The following is a 12,027-nucleotide window of genomic DNA, read 5'->3' on the forward strand; positions in this document are numbered from 1 at the left end:
GCCCCCGGAGCCGGAGGGCCGGGGCTGGGCGGTCGCCGGTCCCGTACTGGCACAGCCAGCCGCGGGGCACCGGGTCCTCGGCAAAGAGCGGGTGCGTTCCGCAGCGAAGGTAAAACGCTGGCCTGCCAGAACGCACGGCTCGTTGCAGTCCTCTGGCTGATTTGTTGTGGTTGGAGGGAGTGGACAGCTTTTCTTTAGCCACGAAATTTGGAAAAAAACCCCAGCAAAAAGCAGGAAAAGTAAGTGCCAGCACTCTCGGCACGTCTCCATGGAAGTAGAACAAGTAGGATTAATGCACGGCATGGTCGAATAAAGGCACGAGAAAAGAGGAATGAAAGAAAAGCGTGGGAGGGGAGGGGAATTAAATCTCACCGGGTCGGAAAGCAGAGGAGCTGAGAGCAAGGGCTCCTCTGAGCATCTCACTGAAGTGACCTTCACCTGTGGAGCCGGGGTGGGAAAACCCACGGGACTCAACATTGCTGTTCCTGCAGCCTCTCCTCAGGAACCCCGGGGCAAGCGCCCTGTGGCGCAGGACAGGGATGGCTGTGCTGCGCCTGGCCCTGATGCTGGTGAGAATGAAAACTTCACCAAGCACGAAATCCAGCTGCTGCCACGCAAGGACCTGAGCACGCAGCTCACATTGCTTGGCACACGCAGGGTTACCTAATTTACAGGATTTATGACCTCCAGTGCTTCACATGTTTTCTCTACCCTCCCCTATTAATCAATAATCCATTATCATAACCCTTAGGAAATGATTTATGGATTGTATCTGCAGTTTCCATCTTGGAAACATACTTGTCTGCATCACAGCTTGCTCTAGAGCCTCTGGGCTGTGAGGATGAATAGAGATAGTGTGTGCCGGCTCAGAGTGGAAGGGATGGCATGGCTGCCTTCCCGGCAATGAAGACATCCCGGGCCCCAGCGGCCCTGCACCGGACCAGGCCCAGGCCCCCCCCGCTCCTGCCCATGCCGGCTGTGTGGGGGCCTGTGGCCCCCAGCATGGTGGGGAATGGTCTGGGCTGGAGAGCAGCGGGCAAGAGCGGGAGGCAAAGCACCGGTAGCCCAGGTCCTGGCAGCCACCGGGCTACTGGTCTGTACAAACGCATTTTCCTGGCACTGCGGCCACCACTGGCAGTGAGAGCACAGCCGTGAACTTGCCGCATCATCGGTTGGACAGCGTGTTATCTTCAGAATTAATATGCAATCGGCCAGGGGCATGGATTATTATAGCAAAATTACGCAACTAAGTAGGATGTTAACAAGTCGATTTAAAATTCATAAATGAGGGGGGAAAAGATAACAGGGCAGAGAACGGCAGGCTCAAATTAATTTAAATTCTTTGATGAGGAATCAGCGATGTAGGGAATGAGATAGGGAGGTGGATTAAAGGGAGTTCATATTTAAAATCAATTTGAAAGTGTGCCAGAAACCACTCCATTCAGACTTGGTCATTGTGAGACCTCGTCACTTCTTTCATTAGTTCCAAACTCTTTGGCTGTAATTACCGGGTCCCAGGCAGGGTGGCAGCTGACCTCTTCCCAGTATCTGCAGAAGGTGCTCATGTAAAACTGTTTTTTTACCCCCACTTGATTTGCTTGGGACCACAACGGCCTGGATCCCACACCCAGAGAAGTGGTAAGGCGCAGTTGTGTCTGAAGAGCACCCAGCTGGCGTGTACAAGAGGCTCATGGGGAGGAAAGGAGGAGGACGGAGAAGAAAGAGCAGCCGAAAGTGATGGAGAGACAACTCCAGGTGATGGGTTTGTGATGCAGAAGCGTGGCTGCGGCTGCAGGAAACAGAGGAGGAAAGAAAATGCAGCTGCATTACTTACGCCTACAAGTTCTCCACCATCATCACACATGCTTTTGTGATAGATTTACATAAATAAGACTTAGAATACAGGCTAAGGAGCATATCCAGGGACTCCTGTCCTGGCCTAGGACATAAGCAAAGCAGGGTGGAGAAAACTGCCATCTCTTGTCTTCTGCCTGGTCCTTACTGAGAAAGAATCTTTTGCATCTTTTAAAAATCATTTGCTAAATCAACATCACTTTCATTTGTTTCATTTGTTGATTTGCTAAATCAACATCACTTTCATCTGCACACGTGTCCGTGTGTAGGAGCACGAGGCTGCCCATCACGCATTGTCCAGCCCCAGCGTGTCTGTGGCCACTGTTGAAATGCCAGTTAGATGAACTGAAGGAGTAATTTTTAAATAATAGGAAAAGTTGTAAGGAAACGGTGTCAGTATTTAAACTTAATTGGCTTATGTGGGGCTCAAATTCCCAAAGTAGCCATTTTTTAGTAACGGCAGCATTTTTATGGGCTTAAATGTGAGTTATGTATTTTAGGCAATCAACAGACTACCATACTTTTTCCAAAGTTAATTTGAAATGTAAATCCATGTAGTTGTTCTTTGTGCACTAATCCAACTGTACGAGCATAATGCTCGCTGCAACGTAGGCTCACTTAATCTGTTATAATACTTCCATTTTAAGCCTTGCAGGGGCAGTGACTTGTCCTGTTCCTCTGTCAGGCCAGGTTGGAGGGAACCAACACCCTCATGCCAGCACTGGAGCTGCAGGAGAGGCAGCTTCCCCGGGCAAGCGGGGTGCTGGGCACTGTGCGATGTGCCGCAGGGATCACAGCCCGGCACGCTGACTCCCCAGCTCAAGTAAAGACCTGCTCCCAAACTGGTTCCAAGCAGGGAGGCATACATAAAAACCCAATTAAAAATATTCCAGCTTTGTTTTTACTCTTGGTGACTTGTCAGTTTAGCAAACAATGGTGCTTATAACCATTAATCATCTGGGCTCAATTTGTGCCGGCTGACTCATTTACCTCCTGAGCAGGCAGGCCTGCAATACTTTCATTGTGTGTTTAACTTTACAAATAATTTATCAAACAGAACACCCAATTAAATTGCCCTTCTGTATCCATTAGCCATCATATTGATCTTTTTTTTGCTACCTTCACCACTAGCTGTGGGCCTCAGGTTAGTTTAATATCATAAATATCATTGCATCTCTCCCTGAAACCCTGCTGATGAACCTGCACCTGCACTGAGCATCGTTTGGGTTTGCTCCGCACTGCCTGTCCCCAGCTGTAAAGGACATTCCCCTCTCCATCATTCTGCAGGATGAAATCACAGCTGCTGGTCACAGTTCTGCTGCCAAATGGGCAAGAGGAGGTGCAGAAATGCAAGGTGTCTCAGCAGTCAAATCCAAATCTCTTCACTGCAGAGAACTGGCGGAGCGGGAGGTGGAGGCTCCTGTTTGCTCCCGGTGCTGGGGACAAGGGTGTGAGTGCTTGGGCACCCTGGGATGAGGATGTGCCTACAGCTGGACTTAGTGGTCCTGGCTGTCCAGTGCCTGTACAATGACGTGGGATCTCAAAAAATTTCCAAACATTTCCAAGTTTCAGAAATGCTGCAGAGCGTGTAAATAGCTGGATGGTTTATCTTAGTGCAGGGTTAAATGGCAAAAAAAGGGAATTAAGTGACTTGCCCTAGGCTACATAACACATTAAGGGGAGGCTTGAGATTAGAAGCCAGGTGTCCTCAGTCCCTCTCCTCTGCCCTCATCACCAGATAAGGTACCTTCTTTAGTCTTTCTTTGCATCCATGAATCTCAATTTAATTAGCTTTATCTCCATATACCTGCTTTATCTCTTTTTCTGCACCTCAGAGGCTGATCTCTTGCCATACTCCTGGGCTGTGTGTGCTCTTTGCAAAGACCATCCTCTTCAGCCCCATGAGAGCCAGGAAATAAATGAATTTACTCTTTGGACTAAGGAATATTCTTCCTAATTCACTGACACACTAAAGCATTTTGTCTCTATTCCCCGCAGAAACCCTCCGAGTAGGAAGAGTTTCCATCAAAGCGGGGAAGTTTGTAATCCTGTGCAATTTCATGGCTACTTGGAAATAACACATCAAGGGAAAAATCCCATACTGTGCCAAACTATTTGGGAGTGCTGGGTCAATAGCAAAGATAATTAGATACTAAAAGAGTTATTCCACATTGTCCTCTGAATTGTATTAAAGAAACACTCTGCATCAAAACTAAGTGGAAGAATGCTGCTTAGTCTTTTTTGTATCCACAAAGCCACAAACTGACTCTATTTGCTCATGTCCTCACAGTCCAGCTTCTCTACCTGTTGGTGGAGCCTGGGATGCTGGATGGCCACTTGCATGAGGGATGTCCTGAACCCCCTCTCCATTACCCACAGTCCTGGCCACACCGTGGGAGCATGTGGGTCTCCGTGGGTCCAGAACCTTGCTGAGCCCATGGGACACACAGTCTGACATGGGAGGGGGACCTGGGGAGGACCACGGGGCGGGCTGGACCAGGACGTCTCCTGCCCCGCCTGCAGCCAGGAGTGCTATCAGGGCTCACACAGAAGAGTCCGTGGCATCTAAATTAATCACTTTATTTATTTACTTAATTAAATTGGAGTGGTGCCATCAGAGAGTCAGCAGAAAGTGGAATGAAAGTCATAAATAAAAGAGGAAGGTGTAAACTTTGGCAGCGCTCCCGTGGGTGGGCAGGGCGGGTGGCGGGGGGCTGCAGGGCAGCAGGGGGTCCCAGGGCAGCCAGAGACCCTCCGCCAAAGGGGCAGTGGAGGCTCTGTGGGCAGACAGGGGCCATCAGGAAGGCTCCTAATCTCCAGGAGTGACAGCTTAGGCACTGACCCCCAAATCTAGTGTCCCTCTGGTGCCAGCGTGTGCCTCTGCCTCTGCACGGCTCCCCCAGCCGCCCACCCCGACAGCTCTCAGCCGGCAGCCTCCAGGGAGCATTAACCCAGGGCAGTGGAAACTCCTCTGACAGCAGCTCTCCCTCAACCCTCTCTTTTCTTATGACCTGCTGAGGGGAATGAAAAACAACCCACACACATCCCTATTATTTCCACATTAATATTTCCTAATTTAAAATGCCACAGCACATTAATCTAATGAAAGCATTTAAACCTTCTTCCCTGCCTTGGCCCTCCAGCAGGTTTGGTACACACTGGGTTATCACCATGTCTTTCTTGCCCCATGGAGCATCCCTGGCCCCACAGCACGGCTGGTGGACACTGCGTCCGCCCGGCTGCCATGGGCACGAGGCAAGGCTTCTGCGGGTCTGGGAGGCTTCTGCGGGTACCCCTGAGTGTTTCTCACCTCCCTCCTTGTGCCCCATCCAGCGAGCGGAGGTGAGGCGGGGTCCCGCTCCAGCCTGCAGCCCCCCTCCCCAAGGCTGCCGGACCACCTTTTTTCGGCACGTTTCCTCTTGGGATCAGGGCTGCAGGCTTGCAGGGAGAGGGAGCGCATGGGTGCCTGTCTGCAGGCAAACACGCATGCCTGAAGCCTGAGAAGGAAAGAAAGGTCAAGAAGCTGCTCATACTGACACGGCATGGCACGATGTGATTTGGCAGCCCACGGAGGTGATGGCTTGTGATAGGAGCGGCAGAAATTGCAGACTCCAGAGAACATTTGTGGGCCAAAGTGACACCGGCTTCTGTGCTGGGCTAAGGAGGGAGCTCAGTCCTGGGGAGCAGGGCAGGCAGCCCAGCACTGCTCTCTGAGCAGCCATGCCCCAAAGGGAGGCAAGTGCCCACCCACGGGGATGGCATCCCCTCGTCACGATCCCCAATTGCAGCTTCAAGGCTCCAGGTGCCAGGAAGGCGGGAGGATCGATATGTAGGCATGGAGAACCGCACAGGCACTGAGACCTCAGGCAGTTGCTGGCTCCCTAGTGCTGGCTGGGAAAGGAGGGCATATGGGCAGGCAGCAATGCAGCCAACCCCCTGGACCCCCCCAGCTGTGGAGCATCACTCAGGGCACCCTGTGGGTCTGGGAGGTTTGGCTCTCTGGGGCGTCAGGTCTGACTGGCAGGAACATGCCCCTGTGGGCAGCCCCCCTTGTCGGCCCTGTGCCCCCCCAGCATGAGGCAGCCCCCAGCGCCGGGAAGCCATACATGCCGCCCCGGCTTTGCATTCCTGGCACATCCCTGGCTAACGGATAACTGCGGCAGTACTATAATTCCATAATCGCTTGCAGAGAGACAGGTTCCTGCCTCCTCATTTAAAATGTCACAGCTTGTGTTTGCTCTTTTATGCTTTGTACTTTCAATGAACTTCTTCTTCCCAGGACCCATTAGCTGGTTTAAAACTTTATAACAATCATTAGGGAGTTGTTCATTGCTAATTGTGCAGTCAGGAATATGCCTGCCAAGCTCCGCAACCACTTCCCTCCTCCTCCCCTGCTCATTAAGGTGCATTGCTTCTGCCCTGACGCCGTGTCCTGCCCGGAGCAGGCAGGCACGGAGGCAGGCAGGGCAGGGACGGCGCTGAGTGCTGCCCGCTGGGCCATGCAGCCGCAGAGCAGAAGCCACAGGGAAAATCGCTTTCCCTCTATTTATAGATGCTTACCAGCAGTTAATGCACAGCTGCCAGCCTTGTCCTGGGGAGTAAAATCAATGCCTTTGGTATCCTCTCAGATACCCTGTTCAGGGTACCCCCAGCACACAGAGCTTGTGGAGACAGTGAGTTCCACCACCTTGGGCTGCCTTCTGCAACCTGCCACCTACAAAGGCTTTACGAAGGAGGGAAAGGCTCCTTTTCATGGTGGTGGGAACTGGATGCTATGGCTGCTCCTCAGCCCGGCTGGTGCCCACGAGCCATGCATGGGGCTCTGGCCAGAGCACAGCACTGCAGCAGAGAGACGCTGTGCAGAAGGTGGCCTGACTGGCAGGATCAGCCCATCCTGACCCAAAACCTTGCTGGTCTTGGGGCAGAGAGAAGGTGGTTTCCAGAGGTCCTGGCTTCCCCTAAGGCATGCACTGAACTCCTCTCTGAAGGGCTGAAAAAGAGACGTTTCAAAAATGAAAGCTGCTTTTTACAATGAAAAGTATAAGCTGAATCTGTAATGACTGCAGGGGGATAACATGTTTAATCCTCCCAAGCAAGAAGGAAGATCCCTGCTAATCCACGCTTAGCCCCAGGAGGAGCAGGCAGGAGGGATGCAGGGGGCATTTCGGTGAGCAGCAGAGCCACAGAGAGCTCCTGCCTCTGAAGAGGGATTAAGGCAGCCCAGAGCGCTGAGGCTGAGCATCGCACCCGCCCGAGGGCTGGGCGTGTGAGGGCAGGGTGCAGGGTGCGAGCCTGGACGGCACATGTGCTAAGAAGGGCTGCAGACGTGCTCCTGGACACACCGGTCAGTAGTGACTTGAGATGCCATGGCTTGGGGTGTATTTTCCCTCTTTGCCACCCTCCTGAGTCCTGCTTCCCCCTGCTCTTGGCTCCCCCACTCGTTTGTCCTTGGGAAAGCTTGTTGCACCGAAACCAGCTCTGTTTGCAAGCAAAACAAAACCCCTTCGTTAGCTGGATACTTTTCCACTGCTGCTGTAACCAAATGCCAAGTTAAATAAGTTATATGAATGGTATTTGATATGGTGACAAGCTGGAGGAGACCTCCGGTGCCTGGAGGATTAATGTCTCATCTTTGTCCTGTATGTGGAGCAGGCGAAGAGCGCAGCAGTCAATAATGCACTCAATTTTGTTGCTCATCCCCAGCCTTCTTCACCAGTAATTAGACTGGGAAATGATGAAGTGTCAGGCTGGTGGCATTTCCATGCTGGCCGGCTAGTGCTAATCAGAAAGGAGAAAATACACTTTTAATTGGATTATGCAATCAGATCTGATGAAAGGAAGAAACTCCTTCCTACTGAACAGCCATTTGTTGTTGCTTGAGTGAAGGTTTTGTGCCCTGCAATCTCGCTTTGTGCGTATTCTTTTAGTAGAATTATTTTCCCATCTTAAAGCCAATTAATTTTGACTGTGTCCAAACGCATCTCTGGTCCTCTTCTGTGTGCTTTCCAGTCAATAGCTCAGGCTTCTCTTTCACCAGGGGATGGCAAAGATTTCAGAAATCACTGACATTTCAAGGTTTGCACTGATGTGACCATATTCATCCACAAAGTGAGGACATGAGACACTTGCAATGGAGACGCAGGGGGAATTCTGACAAAGTAGTGATTTTTGTCCCCATTTATCCTCACACAGCCCACACGGCAGAAGAGAATTAATGTTTCCTGGCCTGTGTGTCTCCCCATGCCCCCTGGGTGCTGCCCTGCTCTGCTGCCCGTGCACACCCCGAGCCCGCTCAGGCGGTGGGAGAGCTTGCAGAGACGTGGGCTGGGTTGTGCATTGCTGTGAGCAGCACAGGCGGAGGCTGGGATTGCTCCTCGGAGCCGGGCTGCAGTCAGCATGTGTTCAGCTGCGAGTTCCTTAGAAATGTCGGTCTGGGAGTTCCTGCTTCACCGTGCAAACCCAATCAATCATCTGGCTTGTCAAGATGACTGAAGGAGTTAAAGTGATGAAGGTCACGTCATCCCTAAGATCCTGAGCAGTGCTGCTTGTTCCACTGCCTGTGTCTTTCTCTTCAACCTTCCATAGCCCTGCCCAGGTCCGTTTCTGTTGCCAGTGGTACTCACCAATTCCTTGCTGCATCCCTGAGGTGCGCGCATCAGGGTCTGACCGTGCCACCAGCCATGGGGACAGCAGCAGAACAAGCAGGAGTGTTCACAGCCACACTGATGCTTGCTCAGGCCAGAGCCTGAAGGACAGGAGATTCCCACCTCCTGATGCAGCTAAGGGCTGGCACCCTTTGCTGTGAACCTGTTATTTTCCCAAAGCTTATGTGTATTTGCTACAACCATTTTTGAGACCTGCGAAACACTGGCTTGCACCCACACATTGAACATCACCTGGAGCAGAAGGGTTTTCCACATCATTATTCCCCTGGGCCCTGCTGGAAAGGGCAGTATAGGAGCAGCTCAGTGTCCTTTACAGGGTAATGGTCTTTTTGTCTGTTTTACAATGTAAAACAACTGAATATTCTTGTCCTGTGGTAGGTTTGGCTGGCATAGAGTTAATTTTCTTCACAGAGGCTGGTATGGGGCCATGTTTTGGATTTGTGTTGAAAACAGTGCTGGTAACACAGGGATGTTTTCATTACTGCTGAGCAGTGCTTGCACAGAGTCAGGGCCTTTTCTGGTTCTCACCCCACGCCACCAGTGAGTAGGCTGGGGGGCACAAGAAGTTGGGAGGGGACGCAGCTGGGACAGCTGACCCCAACTGACCCAAGGGATATTCCAGACCATAGGATGTCATGCTCAGCATAGAAAGCTGGGGAAAGAAGAAGGAAGGGGGGGACATTCAGAGTGATGGTGTTTGTCTTCCCAAGTAACCATTACATGTGATGCAGCCCTGCTTTCCTGGAGATGGCTGAACACCTGCCTGCCGATGGGAAGCGGGGAATGAATTCCTTGTTCTGCTTTGCTTGTGTGCATGGCTTTTGCTTTACCTGTTAAACTGTCTTTATCTCAACCCATGAGTTTTCTCATTTTTACTCTTCCGATTCTCTCCCCATCCCACTGGGGGGGAGTGAGTGAGCAGTGGTGTGGGGCTTAGTGGCTGGCTGGGGTTAAACCTCAACACTTGTTGGTATCTAATCTTCTTGATAATAACTCCTGCTCTTCTTGTTTGCCATGATATTGTTCTAAACCACCATTGCATGGTGCTGCCACTGCATGTCACTGTTAAGACAGTGACAAATACAGATTGTAGTGAGGTTTAGCACGGCTCGGGGGTGGACCCACTGCCTCTCCGCGGGAGCTGCCCCTGCTCCCTGCCCTCTCCTTACTGCAGGCAGCTCATCCGTCACACAGGCTGATGGCAAACCCTGCAGAGGCAGGGATGGAGGGGACAGAGGCCATGGCTGGCAGCTGCGCCTGGGAGTTCCTACACACCGCAGACTCAGCAGATTTGGTGAAGTGCATTGTGCAGCAGATCCGTGGGAAAGGAAACAGCAGAGCCCAGAAGTCCTAGTCTCTGCGCCTGGGAGTTACAACACAGGAAAGACAGCTTGCATCCCTGCAGAATGAAAACCCATTATCCTTGCCGAAACCTTCAGGTCTCAAACCATTTCAGATGTAATTCAGTTTCTTAACGCAAAAGAGAAATGCTTTCCAGGTCCTCAGGGTCGGTCACAGTGATGCTTCCTGTTGCTGTTCGAGTTAAAAGCTGTGTTTGGAGAGCAGGCTGGCAAAGGGGAAGGAAGTGATGGCAAAGCAAAGGGGCACAGTGCTACCACCATTCCAAAGGCATCACAGCTCCAGAGGCTTTAAATATTTATAATTATTTTTCTCAGCTCTTGAATTATTAAACACTGGGTGTGTGGTTTACTCTACAGTGAACGTGAGCAACTGAACTGTATTTTTTTCCGCATGAACTCAGTGCTGACAAGGATTGCCAGAGATGCATTCTGCACAGCTTGTCTGCATCTCAGCGGGTCTGATCTGTGTCAGAACTATTAGACCAGCAGCTTGTGACCCTGTGGATGCCAGAGTTTTTCTTCAGTTCCTGGGGCTTAGTTCCAGCTGTGATTAGCACAACCCAAGCAGTACATTCAGACATGCTCTGCTGACATCACTGGGCTCTTCGTTCGCTTTGCACAATGCTCGCTCCAGCAGTCTACTGCGTAGGGAAGGGCTCACTTCAGTGTAACTCCCTCCTCTTCCTCCCCGGGGCTAAGCCTGACCAAGGAGCACAGTGCAACTGAACCTTGTATGCAAGCTGCTCTGCATTTATGGGTTAGTCTAAGGCCAGACAGTAATTGAAGGGATGAGATCATACAGACAAGACCCAAGGCAAGGAAGGGACTGGGAAATGCCTCACATAGCCCAGCCTGAGGCTTTGTAGGCAGACCAGGATGCACAACCCTGCTTAGAAACTGATTTGCAGCCCTGCTGAGATGGAGAAGGCAAGGTGGAGGCAAGCAGTAAAGGCAGACAGTATAACGGGTAACTTAGTTGCAAACTCTCCTCTGAATTTTTAATTTACCTCGTATCAGAAGGCTGCAGTCCATGACACAAACGGCAGTCCTTGCTAAGCCCTGCTTGCTCAAGCAGGCAGGACCATTTTGGGGTGCTCGGGCTGGCAGCAGCTTCAAGAACCAGGCTTAGGAGAGGAGGAGGAGGGTGCAAAAGCCACCAAAGGAGCCTGCTGTGCGGGTCGGAGCAGCCTAAGGAGGCAGGTACAGGACTGGCTGTGCCCAGAGCGGGAGGCTGTCGATAAGGCAACACGCAGTGGTGCAGGACAAGCTGAACTGACAGTCCCGAGCGAATCCCCACTTGCCATTCCACTCCACACTTCAAGGCTTATCCACAGACAAATAGGGACTGTCCTCTTCTGAATTCAGCTGCCGTTAGAAAGGGCTCAGCAGCCTCTCTTGGGTACCACAGATAAGGAAATGACATGGCAATGGCAGGAAGACAGCTCAGAGCCATGTGCCAAAACGAGACTGTGCCGGCAACGGATGGGAGCCGCCGGGCTGCGGCATGGCGTGGGCTGGGAGAGCGGGCACGGGCACGGGACTAGGGAGGGGAGGACCAGGCTGCCGGGCACTGGCGGCGGTGGGCAAGCCCTGCCTCGCACGGCTGCACTGATGTGCTGGGGCTCTGCAGGGCGACCGCAGGAGAGTGGAAACCACCGGGGATTTGCAGGAGGTGCTGAGGAGCTGCAGTCCAGGTGCCCAGTTTTGCAAAGGCGTCCAGCTGGAAAAGCCTGTGTCTCTTGGCGAGTCCGTACCGGGGTCTCCCTCACACGCCCCTTCATCACCCCCCCCCCTCCCCAGCCCACACCAGCCGCTGCCACCTCTGGTGCATGCGGGTGGGAGAGGGGCTTCTCCCTTTCACCATCACCTACCTCGCATGAAGAACACTGCCTGAAAGGGCACATGCCCCGGTTGTCCCAGAGAAGAGTTTAGCTCAGGATATTCTTCCCCTCCCTTCAGGACTGGGGTGCTGAAAGGTGGAATGAATTTAATATACATGCCAAGGACCTAGAGTTAATTTGTTTTAATTTGCTAATACTGTGAAGGTTGAAATATATGATTGTGTATATTACTTTGAAATGCAAATTCTAATGACAGCTTAGATATCTGCATAGTCTTTCAGGGTTAAAGGACAAAGGGTAGCTAAT

The sequence above is a fragment of the Haliaeetus leucocephalus genome, unplaced genomic scaffold (assembly GCF_000737465.1).
Source record: "Haliaeetus leucocephalus isolate CR32 unplaced genomic scaffold, Haliaeetus_leucocephalus-4.0 Scaffold68, whole genome shotgun sequence".
Classification (NCBI taxonomy): Eukaryota; Metazoa; Chordata; class Aves; order Accipitriformes; family Accipitridae; genus Haliaeetus; species Haliaeetus leucocephalus.